Source organism: Hyperoodon ampullatus, assembly GCF_949752795.1.
Source record: "Hyperoodon ampullatus genome assembly, chromosome: 15".
NCBI lineage: Eukaryota > Metazoa > Chordata > Mammalia > Artiodactyla > Ziphiidae > Hyperoodon > Hyperoodon ampullatus.
The window spans coordinates 7,091,140-7,115,777 of record NC_136928.1 but is presented as its reverse complement, the minus strand read 5'-3'; positions in this window follow the sequence as shown (position 1 = coordinate 7,115,777).

Sequence of the window (24,638 nt, the reverse complement as noted above, 5' to 3'; positions counted from 1 at the left end):
AAGGTGAAGTATCTAAAAAATGTACATATTTGGAGTTCTACAAGGGATATTTGCCTATATTCCCCCATTTATTGTTTGGTAAATGTTTTATTTATGCCATTATAGACTTATGGATATTTGTTTTATACTTTAGGTTAAAATCCAATACAACTTTACATTTTTTGCTCAAATTATCCCTGTTTTTGCCAGTGGAGCTCTTTTGGTTGTCCCTCATATCCACTTGACATACAAACATCATTGTGTCTCTTCTGTTTGGTTTATTAGCTTGATTGTTTTCTTTTAGCACTTTCTTGTTTTTTTTTTTTTTGGCATTACAAGATGCTTTAGGCTCTTGTATATTTATTTCCCAAGTCCTAGAATAAGCTATTTCTCTAAGGAGTCCTGTTTTCTATTGGGGAATAGTATTTAAAACCAATAAAATGTGGTATGTATTTATAGTGGAATACTACTCAGCCATTAAAAAAGAATGAAATTTTGCATTTGCATCACCATGGATGGACTTGGAAGGCATTATGCTAAGTGAAATAAGTCAGACCAAGAAAGACAAATACTGTATGATATCACTTAGACATGGAATCTAAAAAATACAACAAAGTAGTGAATATAACAAAAAAAGAGGCAGACTCACAGATATAGAGAACAGACTAGTGTTTACCAGTGTAGGGGGAGTGGAACAGTAGAAGGATGGGGGAGCAGGAGGTAGAATCTATTGGGCATAAAACAGTTTCAAGGATGTGTTGTACAACATGGGGATTAGAGCCAATATTTGTAATAACTGTAAATGGAAAGTAACCTTTAAAAATTGTATACACATTTTTAAAAAAATTAAAAACCAAATATCATGGCACTAGATGTGCTCACTGCTACTGGAGCATCATTGCTTCTAGGCACTCCCATCTAACAGATCAAGGAGATATTTATGTGTAATATTACCAAGGTACTAACACACACATATATTTCTATTTGTAACCATCTTCACGTCTATTAAATTAAAAATGAATGCATACTGAAGTCTCCTACTTTAATCCATTACTATATGGATCACTCTATCCTGCTTCTCTGTAGCCTTCCATTCCATAAGTGTGATAACTGACTTCTACCACTTGATATTCACTTGCTTAATTGTTCAATTCCAGTACACAGGTGTAATGGTTTCAGAATTGTCCACCTGTTATGCCCACGGAGCAGAGGAGAACAACCTTTTTAACTAGAGGGCAGTGCTTTGTACAATTCGGTTTGTCTTTTGTCTTGCAGAAGCCAGTCATTTCCAAAGTTACTTAAGTCAGCACATTATCACATTGTCTCCTTCACATTGTCACACACATTTGCAGTATATTTAGATTATTTTTCACATTCTGCATTTCATGGTGGGACTGCCGACCTATAAAATATTTTTAATTTGCATGCATTAAGATTTATCCTTTGGGCTTCCCTGGTGGCGCAGTGGTTGAGAGTCCGCCTGCCAATGCAGGGGACACGGGTTCGTGCCCCGGTCCGGGAAGATCCCACATGCTGCGGAGCGGCTGGGCCCGTGAGCCATGGCTGCTGCGCCTGTGCATCCGGAGCCTGTGCTCCGCAACGGGAGAGGCCACAACAGTGAGAGGCCCGCGTACCACAAAAAAAAAAAAAAAAAAAAAAAAAAAAAGATTTATCCTTTGTGTTGTAAACTTCTACTGGTTTTGACTGATTTGCTCACTTTATGTCTCTGTGTCACATTTTGGTAATTCTCAAAATATTTCAAACTTTTTCATTATTATTATATTGTCATGGTGATTTGTGATCAGTGATTTTTAATGGTATTATTTTAATTGTTTTGGGGCTCCCCAAATCACACCCATGGGAGATAGCAAACATAATGGATAAATGCTATGTGTGTTCTTACTGCTCCACCAACGAGCTGTTCTCCCATCTCTCTCCCTCTCCTCAGACTTCCCTAGTCCCTGAGAAACAATAATATTGTAATTAGGCCAATTAATAACCCTACAATGGTCTCTAAATGTTCAAATGAAAGGAACAGTTGCATGTCTCTTGCTTCAAACTAAAAGCTAGATATGATTAAGCTTAGTGAGGAAGGCATGTTGAAAGCCAAGATAAGACAGGCTGAATGCAACGTCTTTTGCACCAGTTAGTCAAGTTATGAATACAAAGGAAAAGTAATACTGCAGTGAACACATGAATGATAAGAAAGAAAAACAGCCTTATTGCTGTTATGGAGAAAACAGATATGGAGTAAGTTTTAGTCTGGATAGAAGATCAAACCAGCCACAGCATTCCATTAAGTGAAAGCTTGATCCAGAGCAAGGCCCTAAGTCCCTTCAATTATTTGAAGGCTGAGAGAGGTGAGGAAGCTGCAGAAGAAAAGTTTGAAGCTAACAGAGGTTGGTTCATGAGGTTTCAGGAAGGAATCCATCTCCATAACATAAAAGTGCAAGGTGAAGCAGCAAGTAATGATGTAGAAACTGTAGCAAGTTATCCAGAAGATCTAGCAAAGATAATTATTGAAGGTGGTTACACTAAATAACATATTTTCACTGCAGACAAAGTAGCTTTCTATTGGAATAAGATGTAATCTAGAACTTTCATAGCTAGAGAGGAGAAATCAATGCCTGGCTTCAAAGCTTCAAAAGGCAGAGACTCGTGTTAGGGCCTAATGCAGCTGGTGACTTTAAGTTGAAGCCAGTTCTCATTTACCATTCCAAAAATCTTAGGTCTATTAACAATCATGCTAAATCTACTCTGCCTGTGCTCTATAAATGGAACAACACTGCCTGGATGACAGCACATCTGTTTACAGCATTGTTTACTAAACATTTTAAGCCCATTGTTGAGACCTACTGCTCAGGAGGAAAAAAAAAAGATTCCTTTCAAAATATCACTGCTTATTGACAATGCACCTTTTAACCCAAGAGCTCTGAAGGAGATGTACAATGAGATTGATGTTGTCTTCATGTCTGTTAATACAACATGCACTTTGTAGCCCATGGATCAAAGAGTAATTTTGACTTTCAAGTGCTGTTATTTAAGAAATACATTTATAAGACTATAGCTGCCATAGATAGTGATCCCTCTAACGGATCTGTGAAAAGTCAATTGAGAACCTTCTAGAAAGGATTCACCATTCTAGATGTCATGAAGAGCACTTATGATTCATGAGAAGAGATCACAATATAAACATTAATAGTAGCTTAGAAGAAGTTGATTACAACCCTAATGATGACTTTGAGGTGTTCAAGACTTCAGTGGAGGAAGTAATTAATATGTAGTGGAAATAGTAAGAGAATTAGAATTAGAAGTGGAGTCTGAAGATGTGACTCAATCCCTGCAATTTCATGATAAAATTTTAACAAAAGAGGAGTTACTTCTTACGGATGAGTAATTAAACGGATTTTTTTGAGATGGAACCTACTTCTGGTGAAGATGCTATGAAGATTGCTGAAATGTCAACACAGAATTTAGAATATTACTTAGTTGATACAGCAATGGTAGGGTTTGAAAGATTTGACTCTAACGGAAAGATATTCTACTGTGGGTAAAATGTTATCAAACATTATTGCATGTTCATTCATGAAAGAAAGAGTCAATTGATGGTGCAAACTGTGTCATTGCCTTATTTAAAGAAATTGCCACATCTGCCCCAGCAACCTGATCAACATGGAGGCAAGAGCCTCCACCAGCAAAAAGATTACAACTTGCTGAAGCCTGAGATTATGGTTAACATTTTTAGCAAAACATATTATATTTTTAAATTAAGATATGTTATTTTTTAGACAAAATACTATTAAACCCTGAGTAGATTACAGTATAGAGTAAACGTAACTTTTATATGAACAGGAAAACTGAAAAAAAAATGTGTGACTCAGTTTACTAAGATATTTGCTTTATTATGTTGGTCTGGAACCAAACCCACAATATCTGAGGTATGCTTGTAAATCCCCTGTGATATACTTCTCCAACACTCTACCTCCTCCAACCTCTGCTAAACCTGTTAGCCACTGATTTATTTACTCTCTCTATGATTTTGTCTTTTCCAGAATGTCATATGGTTGGAATCATATGGATGTTTTCATGTTGGCTTCTTTCACTTAGCAATATGCGTTTAAGTTCCTCCGTATCTTTTTGTGGCTTACTAGCTCACATCTTTTTATTACTGAGTAATACTTCATTGTAAGAATATACCACAGCTTGTGTCCATTCACCCATTGAAGGACATCTTGGTTGCTTTCAGCTATAGCAAGTATGAATGAAGTCACTATAAATATTAATGCACAGGTTTTTGTGTGGGAATAACACTTTAATTCAATTAGGTAAATATCTAGGAGCCTGATAGGTGAATTATATGATAAAACTACATTTAGCTTTGTAAGCAATTGCCAATCTTCCAAAGTTGATATACCATTTTGCATCCCAACAATACATGAATAAATCCTTTAGCTCCACAAACATTTCAGCATTCAATAATTGTCAGTGTTTTAAATTTTAGTCATTTTGATAGGTATGTAGTGGTATCTCATTGTTGTTTTAAGTTCCAATTACCCAATGGCAAAATATGTTGATAATATATTCATATGATTATTTGCCAATCATCTACTTTACCATTTTCAATTGCCCTGTTCATTTTTCATTCTTGAATTTTAATTTTATTTATTTATTTTTTTGTGGTACGTGGACCTCTCACTGTTTTGGCCTCTCCCATTGCAGAGCACAGGCTCTGGACGCACAGGCTTAGTGGCCATTGCTCACAGGCCTAGCCGCTCCACAGCATGTGGGATCTTCCCGGACCGGGACATGAACCCATGTCCCCTGCATCGGCAGGCAGACTCTCAACCACTGCGCCACCAGGGAAACCCTTGAATTTTAATTTTAAGTGTTGTTTTTAAAAGTCAAATATTGTATATTTTGGATACAAGTTCCTTATCAGACATATGTTTTTTGTTTCTTTTTAATTGTCTTATTGGTATCTTTCATAGAGTAGTTTTTAATTTTAATAACATCCAAGTTAAGCTTTCTTTTTCTTTTGTGAGTCATGCTAGTGGTGTTTTACTTAAAATTTCATCACAAAATCCAATTTCATGTCAATTTTACCACAAGGGTTTTCAATGTCTTATAGATTTGCATTATACTCTTAATTTCTATATTCCATTTTAATCTAATGTCTGTGTAAGATATAAATTCTGTATATAGTTTCATATTTTGCATATGGAGGTCCAATTTTGCCAACACAAATTTGTAGACAAGACTATCCTTTCTACATTAACTTGTCTTCTTCTCTGTCAAAGATCTGTTCACTGTATTTGTGTGTGTCAATTTGTGAGCTCTCTCACTAATGCTCCATTGCCTTGAATATTGTAGTTTTATAATGCCTTCAGATTGGTTACTGTGCATCATCCAACTTTGTCTCACTTATTCAGAACTGGGTTAGTTATAATAAATCTTTTTCATTTCTCCAAAAATTTTAGAATCAATTTGTCAATATTTACAGTTAACTTTCTGGGATTTTGACTGGGGTTGCATTGAATCTATAAATCAAGTAGGGAATAATTGTTATCTTAGCAATATTGGGTCTTCCACTTCATGAACATGTACTATCTCTTCATTTATTTAAAAAATAAAAAGTTATTTTTTTCAATCAAATATAGTAACCATTGAGTTATTTGGCAACTACATTAAATTAGAATTTTTGAACACATTGTTAAATTATTTTGCTTTGAAAGAACATGTTTCTTCTTACTTTAAAAGAGCAATTTCTGGATACATGTTCATTGTAAAATGATTGGAGGACCATTGTGTCTCTCATATTTGGGAGATGGAGGATTACTAGTCTTTGATACTCTATTAGGCTGCTTCAATACATACGTAAACAAATTCAGAAACTATTTAAAATGCATTCATTCATATTCACTTCATTTATTGTGGTTGGTAGTAGGAGCTGAGAAATGTTTGAAGTGTTACTATTTAAAATCTAAAACTTGATAATCAAAGATCTGCAAAAAAAGCAGACAATATGTGAAAACAAATCACTTGGTTAATATCATCATCATAGTTAAAGCTATCTGTAAAGTCAACTCAACTCAAAGGATGCGATCATGCTGAATTCTGAGCAGTAGACAGTACCAATAATGGGTGTTTGATTGATTTGGGGCTTCAATCTATTGCTTTTGGCAGAGTTGAAAAAGCTAAATCTAAGCTTATCCTTAGAAATGTAAATGCAGTCTCTTCCTTTTTATTGTAACTGACACATTAGAATAGATTATTTTTCCCTAAGATGATAACATTAAAATTATACCTTTGTGTTTCTTACAGAGAGTAAAGATTCCTAACATTAATTAATTTCTCCACCATCTTATAGCAGATCTTAGTGTCCCTAAAACATTAATTTAGAGTCTCCAAAAAAACTTATCCACAAGGAAAGTATTTATAACAAGAAAACTTAGTATGGTTATCAGTAGCAAAGACAATATTTTAAGTTCCAATCAAAATTAAGTTCAAGGTGGGGTGTAATATAATGACATAGTACTGCCATGATTAATGTTGCTCCTGTATCTTGCCAAGTTATTTTTCCCACTTCTGTTAGTTGAAATTAGATACTGAATAATGCAGAAATTTTTTCCCTAAAGAAAATACTGGCAGACATGTATGAGTTATGACAACTAGGAACAAGTGATAAAGATTTGAAAATTTCTAAAATCAATTAGATCTAAATAATTAAAATTTTTTCCCCAAGAAAACACTGAGGAATTAAGTTCATTCCTTGAATTTTAAAGTAGAAACTCAAGTTTTCAAGGGGGGGGGGGGGAAACTATACTGTTGAAACCTGATATCTTCTTAGAATACTATAGTCTTAGATTAGAGAACAACTTAATAAAAGAGAGAGTTTGAGATCCAAAGTTTATATTTATTTTTAATTTTCATGTTTAAATTAAAAAAAATAACCCATATATATTAAAATAGCACTTAAAGTATTTATTTGAGAGTCCCAAAATAGTCCTCAAAGAACTGCATTGTGTCTACTACAAAATATACTTTATTTTCTCTTGTATTGACTCTGCTTCTATTTGATCTCCAGAGAAATATGTTTGATGAGTTTGTTATGCTTTTATACACTGATATGTTTATTTTACTATACTGGTAAGAATAGGATAAATTCTATCTTACATTGTGTCATGAGAACATAATGAAATATGTGTTAATTTTTCTATAATTTGGGGTGGATAATGGCAGAATTAAGGGATTCCACTCAAGTGTAACTCAATTTTCTCAAGGATGCAAAAGGCAAATCTTTGGTTAAGGGTGAAAGTGAATTTAAGATCTAGGGGAAAAAAAGACATTTTGAAGAGTTGCTTGGGGAAAAATAATTAAAAACAGGAATTAGCATAACTAAGGATGAATGAAAAAGATTGGCCTAGAGCTTAGATTACAGGCAAGCATTTTTAGTTTGAATTTCAAAATCCTTAATAAACATTCTTAAATATTTCCTTTGCATCAGATGAGTTTCCCAGAGGCTACTGAGGAACCAGTATCATAATGCGGACTCAATGCTCTTTGTAAATGGTTGTCCATTCCTTTATTTACCCAGAGTAAAAACGACAGTAAACAAAAAATAATAATATAGGAAAGAAAGAAAAAGAGACAAAAACTCTTTTATTTTCTTTTTATTGTTCTTGGTTCCAAGATATGTCATATGACAAGTCTGAAGGGCTGTTTGAGTCTTAGAAGCAGAAGAGAAATTAAGTAAGAGATGATCTGCTCAGAATATCAATGTGGAAAATAATCAATGAAGTTGCTCCATATTTGGATATTTGAAAGATTAACTCAAAGTTTAATCCCAGTTGTGTATGATCTGAAGCATGAAGAGCTCTCAGAAAGCTGATGTCTGTTCTCAAACCACAGGTCACTTGACCAGGTTGAGAAACCTATCATATCATCTCTGTCACCCATTTTCTTTTATACTAGATTCCCTCTTTTACAAAATATTTTTAAACTTAGTATTAGTGATGTCTCCTACTACTGAAGGAGCCTGCATTTCAGTCCTAACTTACACAACAAATACAGTTTTCATATACAAAATAACATTTTACAAAATGATACCGCTTCAGTACCCTTAGACAAAAAGTAGAGTTATTATCAAGGGTTATTAGAAGAAATCACTGTCTGTAACAAATTACAATTTGATTTCCAAATATCTCCACATTGAAGTTTAAAACAATAAACATACTTTTATTATTTTAATGAAAATTATTATTTATATAAGGAATAAGACTGGAAAACTAGTGATTGCATTTTCTTTACTTAAATTCGTAAAAGAAATATAAGAATATGGTTAGAATCTCCAGTGCTCAGGGAGGCAGTTGAAATGGGAAAGAATTAAATTCAGAGTATATGAGGCAAAAATCCGACTGAGGAAGAAGCTGATAGTAAACATAAAAATTGTCTTAAGCAGCACAGCTAATGTTGAAAACAAAAATCATCTTTCATGACTTGAATATTAGTAGAGGTGAGTACACAGAAAGTTGTGCTTAAGAAACTCAATATTATTCAGTATTATTGTTGAATAAATATTCAACAAATATTTATTAAATGTCTCCTTTATGGTGCCAGGGATACAGTGACAAACAAAGACAGCCCCTGCATTCATTGTGATTAATTCTATCAGACTAAATAGTTAATAATCAATAAACAAATACATGCAAAAAGTGTTAAGTGATAATATATGAAATATATGATAATATATGAAAATAAGTAAATACAGTCTTGGCTAGACAATGGTAGATTCTGTATTAGAAAGAGTGGTCTGAGACTTCTCTAAGAGGGTAAATGACTGATGCAAGGTGGGAAGTTATGCAAAGGTCTGAGGAAGAAGATTCCAGAAAAAATGAAACACTGGATACAAGGCCCCTAACACAGGAGATGCTTGGTGTGCTTGAGGAATACCACAAAAACCAAATGGCTGGAATGAGTGAGCAATGGGAGAAGAGGTAGTATATGAAATGAGAGAGGTTGCCAGGGCCAAATTTATGTAGATGTGGCAATAATTTTGGATTTTTTTAAAGATACATGGACAAATTGCAGGGACTTTAGAGAATAAGTGATATGAAATTTGGCAAAGCTTTAATGATATCATTCTGTTCAGTGTGTAGAAAACTATACTGTTGAGTGCAAGGGTAGAATAGAGGAGACCTCTCAGGTGCTAGATAATAAAAGGCTTGCAAGACAGATACTTTAAGATAGAGATACATTAGGAAGAGGTGGTTGGACTGTGCATATGTTTTAAAGAAAAAATCAACAGAACTTGCTAATATGTATCAATAGATGAGGAATATGAGATAAAGAGATATGTCTATAATATCTCCAAGGTTTTTAGCCTTGGCAACAGGGATGATAAAGTTACCGTCTAGTGGGTTAACAAGAAATAAGAAAAGGGAAAGAAGACTTGAGGAGAAGATGAGGGTTTACATTTCAGCATAGTGGCTTTGATTTGTTGACATCTAGACTTTCACATGCAGATGGCAGATAGGAAAATTCATATACCTGGCATTCAAATACAAATGCCATTTAAACTCATAGATCTGGATGCAATCATTAAGAGAGATAAGATGAGAGTTTCGGGGAATGAGTCTGAAGGTTCTTCAAATTTAGATATTGGGAAAGTTCAGCAACAAATGTTTAGTAAAGTAGGGGAAAGAGAGTGAGAGGAAAGGAAGTGTTTCAAGGAAGAGGGCATGATCAGCCATGTCAAATGTAATGAGTTGAGTAAAGTGAGGTCAGAAAAAATAACACTGGTTGTAGCAACATGAGGGTCATTGCTGTCTCAATGGGTTAATAGCTGTTTTATTAAAGTTGAGAAAATAAAATATGACTGGTAAATTCAGTAGAAAATGGAAGAAGGGGGAAACGAAAACAGCATTTTTTTTTTACAAAGAGAAACAGGGAAACCAGGTGGTTTCTTCAGTGGGGATTTGATGTCCAAAAAGATTTTATGAGTTTTTAGGATGGGAGATATTTTCACATTGGGGTATGATGATGATGATGATGATAATCCAGCTGAGCTGGACTTGTTGATAATGTAGGGTTGAAATGGGTCGATTGCAGGGGTCACAACTTTGAATAGATGGGACTCAGCATATAATTAGAGAGGCTTGCCTAAGAAAGCTGTATGGATCATTTCACCACCATAGCAGAAGAGAAGGCCAAGTAAGGCAGGGTTCCAACTAAAATGGTAGATATGGCTTTGGGGGTGCATGGAAGTTATTTTAGGTTTGCTACTTCTTGTTCAGTGAAACGAGAAGTACAGATATCAATAAAGAGTGAGGATTTGGAGAGTAGACTTGATAGTTTGAGGAGAGTCGAAATTATTGCTTCTGATATAGGAAAAAAGACTAAGGAGAAAGAGTAGCTTTCTGGGCAGCAATAAAGCTCATTTGAAATTAATACTTAAAAACTTAAAGTGATGTTTGCTATGGCTATTTTTTTTTTCAACTGCATTTAGAGAAAGTGGCTCTGGTGTTGTGTAAATAAAAGAAGATGTCTTTCTGGGTTAAATCTATTTACAGTTAAAAAATTTCACATATAAATGTGTTTGGGATATATGAGGATTCCTGAAATACTGTGCTGAAGGTCACTGAAGTATAAAAGCCATTCATATGGACCTTATTATTATTTGCTTCCAAGGGAGCTGACAGAGAAAACATCTAGAAGAAAACTGAAAGGCCCTTGTAAAATATCTTACGAAACAAAGGGAAATGACTTAAAGTTAGTCAGATGATGTTGAAAGAAAAGAGAAGTGAGTGGTTTAACCAGCTGATGTGATGTTCAAAAGGAAAAGTGACATTAAAATTTATATATATATATATATATATATATATATATATATATATATATATATATATATATATATATATATATATATATATATGGCACTGGAGTAATTCTTTTTTCTTTTTTTTTTTTTTTGGTACCCGGGCCTCTCACTGTTGTGGCCTCTCCCATTGTGGAGCACAGGCTCTGGATGCGCAGGCTCAGTGGCCATGGTTTATGGGCCCAACCGCTCCATAGCATGTGGGATCTTCCTGGACCGGGGCATGAACCCTTGTCCCCTGCATTGGCAGGTGGACTCTCAACCACTGCACCACCAAGGAAGCCCTGGAGTGTTTTTTCTGAAAGAGTAGTGTTACCGACTCCAAGCTCACTCTGTTCGCCACCCGACAGGCCAATGAATCGGAGACAAGGTGTCGAGGCAAGGAATACAAATTTATTGAAAGCCGACAGACCAGGAAGATGGCAGAGTAGTATCTCTGAAAAACCATCTATTGGGGTCTGGATGCCGGTTTCTTTTACAGAATCAGAGAGGGAGGGGCAATGAGGAAGTAAAGTAAAAGGGCCATCAGTCTTGCAAAACATCTCCAGTAATGACCATCCTTGGTTGATGGGGTGTGTTAATTTCTTCTTTCTTGCAGCAATTCACAGGTGGGCAGGGTCAGATTGTCTCCCTGTGAGCTGAACAGGAGAGGGGCTGGGTTCCCTGAGGCAGGCCATTATGAATGATTATAATAACAAAAGCAATGAAAAGCAAAGGTTAAAGTCAAAGAAACAGATCTAACATGGAGTCAGATTTAGCTCTTCCTTGTTACATTAGTAGTGTGAATGTTAATATCTCTCCCTTCTCTACTATATCAGAATCCATAGGAGCAAGAAAGTGTTTAGATTTATAGTCTCATGTAGAAAAAGAAAGTGACTGGGGAAAAGGTGTGAAAATGGTCAGTTGTTCATAAGTGAAGCTATTTTTGGAAATCGCTTTTAAAAGTGTTACAGAGAATGGTAGGAATTAAACTGAGAGCATTTGTTTACTCACTAGGCAAAATGGTCTCATAGAGTAAATAAGAAGTGGTGGGAAATTAAGTAGAAACAATCGCTTTGAAGAGCAATTTTGTATTAGTTAATAGAGTTAAACGTGCATTCACCGAGATCCATCAATCCAACTTCACAAACTGTGCTTCTGAGAAACCCTCATATCTGTGGAAGAGGAAAAGGCTGTGATGTGAGACGCTCTGAATCTTTAGGTTGACAGAAAAATGAAAACAACCTAAATGGCAATTATAAATAGTCTGAATAAATAAATGATGTTATAGTATTATAGTTGATAGCAGGTAAAGAAAATAAACTATATTTATACACATCAATGTGAATGAATATAAAATCTCAGGTGGATAAAGACACCAGTTGCAGGAAGACACACACACAATGATACTAACATAGATAAATTATAAACAGACACAAAATGATATCCAGTTTCAAGATTGTTTATGTAGACACATGTGTTTTGAAAATATAACTGCTAAATAGAAAGCATACATAGCAACTTCAAGATGATGGTTATTTCTGATTAAAGAATGTATGGGACCAGAACATGTTTCAATGCTTTAATTATATCTCTTAGAATATATTTTATTTCTTAGAATGAAAGAAAGAGAGAAAAAAATATAGAAAAAAGAAACAGAAGAATAGGCTGAATAAGGAGCCTGACATTTGCTACGTAATACTGGGAGGGAACCTTACCCAGGCTCTTTTAAGCTGATGAAGAGATGTCCAGCTTGAAGAGATTAGACTTGGATAAATCCTTCACGTCTGGCATTGATTTCTTATTTCCACTAGCTTTACTCCATTTGCTGTGTGCACCAACATGTTGAAAAAAATGCATATTGTTTTAAAATAATTTAATTTTGTCCCTAAGAAGTATTTTGCCTGAAAATGTCAAGATATTCTCACTCTAATGAGAGCTACAATAAAAAGAAAAAAAATAAAAATAAAAGCTAACACCAATTGGGGAATTTAATGCGATGAAGTTAGTTACTCTGTGCATTCAGTAGAGAGCCAGTGCTAAACTCTGGATTTTTTTTTTAACGTTCCCTGTAGGCCTATAACCTCACATACTTTTCTGCATAAGACAAGCACATGATTTGGAGATGGCAGCTTCTTAATTAACTGCCATGGGAATGTTCAGGTGTGAAATTAATCACCAGAGGGAGCCCATATTATTCCTCAAAAGCAATCTCAAAAGACTAAGGACAAAATGAAAATACATGTAGAGACTGGGGCATAGAAGTTCAAAGAGAGTACAGAATGTTCTTTTACAGTTTCTTAAATTGCAGTTTCCTCTCAATTTCAAGCTTCAGAATCAACTAACTTTGATAGCTGCAAAGGCTTTTTTTATAGCAAAGACACAGGAAGAAACAAAATACCTTTTATTTCCCCTCAGTGGCTATTTATCCATTAACCTTCACGTTTACTTAACACGAAAACTACTTTTGTATATGTTCATTCAATTTACCCATGAATAAGACATTTTATTAAGTTTCTGGGCAGATTAACTGTGATCATTTCCAAACAATGCAAGTGTCAATAAATTGCCGGATTCTTTTCAAAATGAAATCAAGCTTGCCCATGTATTTAGCAAATCAAATTGTCTACATTTTGGTCTTTTAATCAAGTATTTAAAAAAGCAGAGCTTGAAAGCAGAAAAAACTCCTCACTCCAAAGTACTTTCTATTGTGAAATTTCATAATTTTATGATTCTATGAAATGGAATCTATAAAAGGTTCTTTTTTTTTTTAATTTTTTTTTTTTATTTTTTGCGGTATGTGGGCCTCTCACTGTGTGGTCTCTCCCGTTGCGGAGCACAGGCTCCAGACGCGCAGGCTCAGTGGCCATGGCTCACGGGCCCAGCCACTCCGCGCCATGTGGGATCTTCCCGGACCGGGGCACGAACCCGTGTCCCCTGCATCAGCAGGCGGACTCTCAACCACTGCGCCACCAGGGAAGCTCCTATAAAAGGTTCTTAATCAATCAATTAAAACTCGCTGGGCAGTGTAGCCCTTTTTTTTACAGAAACTCGGGACAAAATTCAAGCAGGCATTTTGGTACTCTACAATTGAATCATTTGTATGCTTGAATAGACTGAGATGGAACAAAATGCCATATGCAATATACTCTGTGATCTCTATTGGCTTTGTTTATCCAGATATTAAACTCAAAGAACTAAAGCAAGATCATGGATTATTCAGATTTTTTAAAATGTTAAACTCTCATATATCTATCATTGAAAATGTGACTACTGGAACCTGTATAACTTTTCAGTCTGTAACAATGACTTAAGTTGATTGACTTGCCTTTATATGTTGAATTGTGTAAATACTCTCTTTTTGTATTGAAGTACAGTTGACTAACACACAATGTCATATTAGTTTCAGGTGTACAGTACAGTGATTCAGTTATATCTATATCTATATATCTCACTCTATATGTATCTTCTTTTTCAAATTATTTTCCCTTATAGGTTATTACAAAATATTGAGTATAGTTCTCTGTACTATACAGCAGGTACTTGTTAGTTATCCATTTTACATACAGTAGTGTGTATATGTTAATCTCATCCTCCAAGTATATCCCTCCTGCCCTTCCCCTTTGGAAACCATAAGTTTCTTTTCTATGTCTGTGGGTCTATTTCTGTTTTATAAATAAGTTCATTTGTATCTTTTATTTTTTCAGATTCCACATATGAGCAATATCATATGATATTTGTCTTTCTCTGTCTGGCTTACTTTACTTAATATGATAATCTCTAGGTCCATCTACATTGCTGCAAATGGAATCATTTCATTCTTTTTTATGGTTGAGTAATATTCCGGTGTGTGTGTGTGTGTGTGTGTGTGTGTGTGTGTGTGTGTGTATTACATCTTCTTTATGCATCCATTTATCGATGGACATAGAAATTTAAGTGGCTCCCTTGTCTTAACTATTGTAGATAGTGCTACAAGGAACATTGAGGTGCATGTATCTGTTCAAAGGAAATATTTCTCCCAATATATGCCCAGGAGTGGGATTGCAGGATCATATGGTAACTCTATTTTTAGTTTTTAAAGGAACCTCCATACTGTTCTCCATAATGGCTGCACCCATTTACATTCCCACCAATAGTCTAAGAGGGTTCACTTTTCTCCACATCCATTCAAGCATTTGTTACTTGTAGACTTTTTGATGGTGGCCATTCTGACTGAGTGAGGTGACAACTCCATCCTAAAATTCTTAGGCAAATGGAGTGAAGTCTGCAGCTACCGTGCAAACACTCAACTTTTGAATCCTAAATGTTCATTTATTTTACTCTACTGCTTCCCACCCATTTATCAACTCATTTCCCACTGCTGCCTTTCCTATCCCTATTTGGAAGAAAGCCATAGCCAAAGTAGACCACACATTTTGCCCCATTTCTGAATCTTTATGTAAAGTGTAGTATAGTGGTTATTGGATATGTGTTCTGTAGAGAAAAAGTCATGATTCCTGACCATGGCTGCAATATTGTCTACCTGTGTGTTCTTGGGGAATTTACTTAAACTTTCTCTTTATTTTCTGATTTTAAAACTGGGTTACTAATAGTTCTTACCTCATACAGTCACTGGCAACATTAAATAAGCCACCCACTTGTTAAGAATATTGTCAGGAACATGGTACATTCTCAGCAAATGTTATTTGTTGTTATCACTGTTTATCTTTTCATTATCATTGGTAGTGTTGTTGTTATATTCAATGAAAAGCCCAATTATGACCATCCCATAATCTCCACATTTCACTCTCCTCAAGCATACATGCACACACAGACATACACACAAACACACATATTCACTGTTGATAAAATATTAAATGGATGAGTGTGCAGCAGGAGGCTTGTGTAACTTGATGCATTTGAAGCCATTATCTACAGAACTGCTGCTTTGGGAGTCATACAACACCATTGTGGTAAGAAGCTTAGATCTCAATCTCAGTCTGGTGAACATGGATCTGACCTACAAGATGGTGGTTGTGGAGGAGGTGGGGAGAATTATGGTGGCAAAGGGCAATTGTAATGTGATAGGAAGAGATAGAGAGATCAAGAAGGATCTGTACATTTCAAACCATTTTTACCACGTGTCTACTAGAAGATGTCTGATTGACAAAACTAGCTCATAATGGAAATTTAAAACAACAACAACAAAATTACAGTGATAGTTTTCTCAATTCAAATTAGCAGTAGAGTAAACATAAATAAATACAATTACATTTTCCTCTGAAATGCTATCCAAGGAATTTTCCCCTGATTTGTAGTTGTCATCTATGACCACATATGTTGCTTCAAAGTATAAAAATCTGTATTTCTTCTAATCTTATAAAAATTAAAATAATTACTAGTGGTTCATTGAGAAGACTATTGATACCTTCTGTTTAATTTTTATGCTATAGCATAAAGTTTTTATACACAAGAAAGAAGCTTTTGGGGTTCATCTCATATTTATTTATCTTTCATGCTTGTGAGGGCTTGGGACGTGAGCTGTCCTTTGAGTTATTTATTTATTTTTTTTAAGAATAAGGAGTCATGTATGACACTGAAAAAGTTTTTTTTAAAATTTAATTATATTTATTTATTTATTTTTGGCTGTGTTAGGTCTTGTTGTTGCACACGGGCTTCTTCTAGTTGCGGTGAGCGGGGGTTACTCTTTGTTTTGGTGTGTGGACTTCTCATTGCAGTGGCTTCACTTGTTGTGGAGCACAGGCTCTAGGCACACAGGTTTCAGTAGTTGTGGCTCATGGGCTCAGTAGTTCTGGCTCGTGGGCTCTGGAGCGCAGGCCCAGTAGTTATTGCTCACGGGTTAGTTGCTCCACGCCAGGCATGTGGGATCTTCCTGCACCAAGGTTTGAAACTGTGTCCCCTGCATTGGCTGGTGGACTCTTAACCACTGAGCCGCCAGTGAAGCCTTAAAGAGTTATGATGGTAACTATATACACAGGCAGTTCTCACTTCTCTGGCAGTGCCAGATAATAAAATACATACACAACTGAAATTGTTTAAAGTGACCTTAATCAATGGGAAAATCTATGATTATTCTGTGACCTTTAAAAATGTTTGCCAATGGGCTTCCCTGGTGGTACAGTGGTTGAGAGTCTGCCTGCCGATGCAGGGGATATGGGTTCGTGCTCCAGTTCAGGAAGATCCCACATGTCGTGGAGCGGCTTGGCCCGTGAGCCATGGCCACTGAGCCTGCGCATCCGGAGCCTGTGCTCCACAACGGGAGAGGCCACAACACTGAGAGGCCCACGTACGGCAAAAAAAAAAAAAAAAAAAATGTTTGCCAAAACATTATAAAATTTCTTACTGTCAGTTATAAATATATAAAGAAATTTTAAAAATAGTAAAATGAATATTTATTTAGTACACTGTAGTTTAAAAACAAGACATAATGAAAAATAATGTGTTTTAATTCTTTGCAATTCATATACAATTATCAATGTATAACATCTGATATGGAGTGAGTACCTTTCTAAGCCCTGGAGAATTGTCATGCTCCTTTCTAAGTTTGGATTAGTTTCCAATATTTTATTATTTGTACTTTCACTGTCATGAAATATATCCAAGAATTTCTATAATGTGAAGGTTTTTTGCCAGTGTCATTTCTTCTGGGACATTTTCATCCTTTTTATCACAACTACTTCATTCAAGGAGATAACTTCACTAAGTACTCCTGGCTATATATCTGAAGTGTCTCCAATGGCAGCTGTGTCAACATTACCACAGTTAGTGGTTTATTCTATAACTGCATATATATTAGAACTGAATTTCACTTATAATTCTGTCACTCTGCTTCTTTGCTGTACTTTCATTTTTGTTGGCGTATTTCCTCTTTTGATTATCCATTTTTGTAAAATAGCATGTAGGTATATAACTAGGAGATAAGGACACAACACAACTATATATTTTGCTGTCTGTGGGTGAACTGAGTAACAGATGCACAGTGCCCAATAACCAACAGCCTTTGAAAGGAGTTATGTGATAAGTCTTTGAACATGATGCTTATCAGTACTTTTTTTTATTAAGTTCTCGTGGACTGAAGATCTAGAAGAAAACTTTGCACTCTGTGTAATTACTTGCAGTTAATATACTTGATAATTGAAGTTTGAACCGTGATGTTAAAAGACTGGTTTAATTTAACTAAACTTTGGTAACTGAAATGTGTGCATGTTTTGAATAAGAACTGCCTATAAAAACATTGTAAAGCAATTATACTCTAATAAAGATGTGAAAAAAATAAAATAGGTAACCAGCAAGGACCTACTGTATAGCACAGGGAACTATACTCAATATTATGTAATAACCTATAAGGGTGAAGAAACTGAAAAATAATATATGTATATGTATGTATAACTGAATCACTGTGCTGTACACCTGAAACTTACATGACATTGTAAATCAACTATACTTCAATAAATGTTTTTTTTTTTAAAAGAACTGCCTATAGGTATGTTGAGAGATCTTAATCTGTTATCCATTTCCTTGCCACATTTATTGGCCCAGGCAGAGTGTCCACATGCACATCTCAATGTTCATAAAATATCCATAATTTATCTCTAGTATAGCTGAGTAATTATTATACCTATTCTCAAGAACTTCACAGTATCTGTAGAGAGATATGAAAGATAAAATATAAACCACCATAATTATTAAACAATCTACTAGGTGATAATTGCTACAAAAAGAATAGATATTTAAATGAGGAGAAAATAAAAATAGCTGACTAGAATATGGTCAACTTTTAGACACTTTTTTCTGTCTGCTGTTTAGTAATGAGAAAAATTGCTTATGCGTAAATTCTGTTTGAAACCAATTATAATTTGTTTGTTTTTACCAATTCAGGATAACCCTATCAGAAATTTAGGGAGGAAATAACTTCTCCTTTGCATTAAGATCTAGAGAAAATTTATTCAAGACAGGATTTGATGCCATCTCCCATGTTTCAGCCAGTTAGAACTGTCTCATTTTAATCTATCTGCTTTTGAAGAACTGCAGTTGAATGATCTCAACATACTGAAATCTTTTAAGTACAAGCAAATCACTGCTAGGAAAGCTAAATTTCTTCTTTAAGAAAAAAAATATTGCATCTCCCTTCATCCTTTAATTGGAAGGCAATTAGTTTATTCACTGTTTTTGCTACTGGTACTTGGAAAGAATCCTTTCTTATCTTCACCTTCTATTTTGGAGGTAGGGTGTGCTTATCCAGGCAGAACTTACTGGCTCTCCATCTACACTGCTATGCGTTCTAACTTGGCCTGACTTTGTGTGTATTTTCCATACTGCCTGTAATAAAAATATGTATCAATTCCTTAGTATATTCTGTGTATGCATCTCCTTCTGCCATGTGTTAAGCGTTTTCTTAGCATGATAACACAGAAATTAAGTAAAATGCTTTCATCTCCCAGAATGACTGTATTTAATATCTCACACTTGATTTCAGATATAATCTGAAGTATTTTAAGAGACTCTATTACTCAGTAAAAAGAAATGATCAGAAATAGTTCCAACATGCTAGTTAAAGTTGGCTAATGGAACACAAATGATAGTACCAAAAATTGTTATATTTTATATACTCAGATTTCTGAGGATTTAATATACCATTCAGTTGAAATTGTTCTAGTGGATCATATTAAATTCCCAAATGAGATTCTTTTATTTGCAGGGAAGAAAATGAAAACATAGGCTAATGAGAAGGAAAAAAAAAGTACAATGTATATCTGTGGAAATAAAGATATACATTTGAGCTAATGGCTCTATTCATATGGAACAGTAAATAATCATTTAATTATATTCTATTAAATGTGCTAACATTTCAAAAGGCCTGCTTTTTACCTGACATAGTATTAATTTTTTAATATAATGATGAATAAACATAGACTCTAATTTCAAGAAGATTATACTTTTCTAGAAAAAAAATTTACATGCCAACAAACATTTGAAATGCACATTTGTATTTCAAGAAGTGGTAGGGGAAGTTAACTTTCTGAGTCATGAGAAGTGGGCTGATGCAAGTGAGGGTTCTATCATAAGTGACAAATTTGCAGAGTTTGGAATGGGAGAAAGATTACATGAATCTTTTACTTTATAGAAATTTCCTTTAGTATAGAATTTTACTTTACAGAGTTTTCCCTTTAGTTTGTAGAATTTTTGTAATCAGTTTGGTTTACAATTGTGGATGATCCACAAACTTTTATGTTCTCCCTCTCCTCAAACACTACTACAAAATGTTCTACATGAATTAATACAAAGAGAACAAAAAGGGAAATTTTCAGCAAACAGTCATTTAAATAATTTTTGGAAGGCTGAAATCAGCTAAGTTAGAACAACTGACTTAGTAGGGTAGAGGAAACGTCATACTAAAATTCTTGGAGATGAAGAAATCCTGAAGACTTGAGGACAAAAGAATTAGGTACTGCAGACCTGCTATACATGGCCTCAAGCAAAAATATACTCTGAGGCTTAACTCCCAAAAATGAAGCAGGAGGAAAAAAAAAAATAAGTTTATTCTCAAGGGAATCCGAACTGGAAATGCTCTGAACTCAGTGTCTCAGCCCAACAATGAACAAATATAAGCCTGAAAGCTAGAAGCATGTGGTGGGTACAGGAGAGTCTGAAAGCTGACCAGGCTTCTTCCCATCATCTGCTTTTAGAATCAGGCAACCACACAAACCCCCAGAAAGGAGACTGGGAGATTCTTCTGTGGAAGATTAAATTGCTCCAGAAAAAGACTTTGTAATACAAGTATTTAAGGGCTCTTTAATGCAAGCTATTTTTAACACGGGCTTTCCACAGGGTGTCCACAATCAACAAGATCTGCTTAAAATTTTGGCTCTCCCAAAACTGTTTTTAAGACAAAATATCACGTTAGAGGAAAAAATCAAAATGTATTGTGTGGATGGGAGGGAAAATGTGGTTTATAGAGGTAGATATAAGAGATAAGTCTCTTCTACTATAAAATAAAGCAAATAGGTAAGTGTCCATATTTGATAAAACAAGGAATAGCAACATATGTGTACTATAATATTTATAAACATGCAGGTACAAACCAGAAGAAACAGCTACACACGGTGGTCTGCTAATTTTTATTTTAGATAATATTTTAATATATATGATATTAATTTGCTAAAATAAAATTGTTTAAATCATTTTCTACACTGTCTTATATAAATAGGCTATTTTTTCATTGAATTAATTTCTCTCTCTTTGTTGTTCATTTATACTTTTAATCAATCTGGATTTTATTTTAGGATAAAACTAATAGCTTAAGGATCTAACTTTGTCTTTTTGGTTCCAAAGAGTAAGTTAGTCACATAAACTCCATTTTAAAACCATCACATTCTTTTCCCAACAACTTGAAGGCCTGCCTTCATCACATACTAATTTTTTTTCACATACTAATTTTCTTTTTTACATGTTCTTGGTCTTGTTGTAGACTGTGAATTCTGTGCCAATTATCTTCCTGAATATTTCCATGTTAAGCCCTCGTTATTTGAATTACTGTAAGAACATGTTGCTTTTTTTTTTTTTTTTTTTTTTAATTTTTTTTTTTTTTTTTTTTTGCGGTACGCGGGCCTTTCACTGTTGTGGCCTCTCCCATTGCAGAGCACAGGCTCCGGACGTGCAGGCTCAGTGGCCATGGCTCACGGGCCCAGCCGCCCCACGGCATGTGGGATCTTCCCGGACTGTGGCACGAACCCGTGTCCCCTGCATCGGCAGGCGGACTCTCAACCACTGCGCCACCAGGGAAGCCCCGAACATGTTGCTTTTTGATATACCCATTTATCTGTTGTGATGTAGTGGTCAGAATATCCTCATGTAAAATAAAATGAATGCCAAAGGCCCTTGCTCTGGTTTGGAGTTAGGGTAGTTTAGAAAGGTGACTTGGTTAATACTTGAGCATGTGATGAATCTGGCAGCAGAAATAAGAAGACAAAGTATCATTTAAACTGATCCTCGTTGAGTTTCATGGACAAAAAAAGTGGTTTTTAGAAGGCTGCTACCTCCTTACCGTGACCACATTTATCCATTCACTTTTTTACCTCTATCTACATCTTCCAGTCTTGAACTATGGATACTTTCAAGGGTTAACTTCTCCACCTGTTCATGACACCTTCTCCCCACTCACCTAACAAGGACATTGTTCCAATTTCCCTCATTTTCCTTTCCACTGGATCACACCCATCAGCATGCAAACTTTGTGTAATTTCTCCATCCTAAATAAATATTTAATTAAATAAATGAAGTAATAAAGAACAAACAACTAAAATAAAAGCTCTTTGGACTCCTTGTCTCTTTCTATTTACTATCCCATCTCTCTTCACTGTAGCAAAATGATTTGCTTCTCATGATTTGTCTATCCTCGCTGACCCTGGATGTTAGATTCTTATCTTCTATTAAACTCTCCCCAATAATACTGTTGCTTTAATCACTCTACTAAAGTGTACTTTGCCAAGATCACTGCTGACAACTCTGTTTCCACATCTACTAGTCAATTCTCAAGTCTTTCATCTGTTTTGACTTATCAGCAGTGATCACTCTCACTATCCTGAAACGCTGTTTTCAGGTAGCTTCTTAAGGACACCACACTCTCCTGATTTTCCTACTTCCTCAATTGTTACTCACTTTCCTTACCTCCCAAACTCTATAATTTGGCATGTTCAGAACTCTGCCTTTAAGCCTTTTCTCTAATTCTGCTCACTCCCATGTGATTTCATCTAGTTCCATTGATTTAAAAGTCATATACTCTCCAGTACTTCCCAAATGGCACACCCTTCCTTCCTAGATCTTCTTGAATTCATGAATCAAATTATCAATTGCCAAAATTACCTGTACTTTTAATAGGCCTCTCCAATTTAAGCCTTGTTATTATTTCCTTGACTTATGATGCATTGCTGGACTTTCTCAAGTCTTTTTGCCCTGTAATTATTCTGTCCCTCCAACTTTCCCATTGTTTAAACCAAATATCTTGCAGTCACCTTTTATCCTTCTCTTTATCTTACAAACTCCATTCAAGTTTTTAGTAAATCTTGTTGGTTGTTAGTAAAATATTCAAATGAATACCACTTTTCATACATCCAGTGTTTTCTTCCTGGTCCAAGTAATCATAGTCTCTCACCCAGACAACCATGGTAGTCTACTAAATGGATTATTTGTTTTTAACTTCTTTCTACTCTTAATATAGCAACCTGAATGAACTGATTGTGTTGATTATTTCACAATGCACACACACACACACACAAATGTGTATATATATATATATATATATATATATATATATATATATATATAAAATCAAGTTATATACCTTAAATATATGCAATTTTAATTTATCAATTATACTTCAATAAAGCTGGGGGAAAACAATCTCTTGGTTCAAGCTACTTCTCTTTTCAAGTATTGTAAATGGTTTCTGACCCCAGTCAAAGTGAAAGCCAATGCCTTCCCATCATGACATAGCCTTCTGTTACTGCCTCTCCCCATTGTTTCACACTTTCCCTCAGTCACTACACTCTAGTCTTCACCTTATTCCTTAAACAAGACAAATCCCCTCCAATATGAGGGCCTTTACTCATGCTCTTTGTTTTGCCTGGAAATAACTTTCTCAACATTTCTAGTTCTCCTCTTTCAGGCTGCTACACTGAATCAAATAACTAATTAAGTGCTACCTAGCAATCAGGACTTTTCTGATTATTTTTTTTCAAAAAGCCAACATCCCCAAGTTTTGTTTATATAGGAAAAGTAGAAACATCTTGGAAGTATAGAAAGTAAAAAAGAGTAAAAGTCCACACCAAACACACAGTCTCCTTTTACAAGAAATGACCATATTAGTGAGTAAGTGCTCCCGAGTTTTCTCATGATTAAAGCCTTTGCAAAATATTCTTTTCTAAAAATTCCATCTATGCCCCTTTATTTTTCTCCTATCTGAGAAAAATCATTTTAAAAGCATTGTGTCTTCCACATAACTGTCCTTCAGGTATTTGTAAGAAGTTATTTTTGTCACCTCTTTATCTTTTCTTCTCCAAAATAAATACCCTGTTTTTGACTGCTTTCTATTTCTATAAACTTAGAAATAAAATATGTTGTCATATTTGACTTTTTTTCTCCATCACCTCTAAATAGAAATAGTATTCTCAGCTCCCCATCTTTAAATTCATTTAGCAATCTGTGAACTTTTGTCTGAATAGGTGTACAAAAATCAAGTTGGAATTTTCCTATAATATTTAAATTACCTAGAATTTAAATGTACTATTTATCATAGTTTTCTACCATTTTGAAGTGTCGGTATATTCTTGCAAGAGAAGATTAAAACAAGGTTTGAGTTCACTCATTCTACCTTCTCACTTTATTCTATTTATGCTGTATTGCTGAATTTTTTCCAAACAATAGACCTATCCCTCCTACTTTTTATTAATCAAAACAAAACAAACAAAAGCAGACAAACAAATAAAACTTCTATGAATTATGTTTGTAACATTTTATAAACTTCAGTTCATTCTGGCTCTGGTTTTAATCCAGGCTCTGGCTTTATTTATCTACACTTCCTTCCATGAATAAAATCCATCTCATAATTTTCAGGAATGCTGGGTGTTTGATGTGTGCTTTGGCCAATTTTTCCTGGGATAATTTGCTACTATATGGTTCAAACTTCTTTCTTTAATGTTTTTAATATCTCTTAGTCAGTCTTCCACATGAGAACCTCATTGACTGTCACAATACAAATATCAGGGCTTTCAATATGGATCTGGGTCCAATTCCCAGCTCTGATGTATGT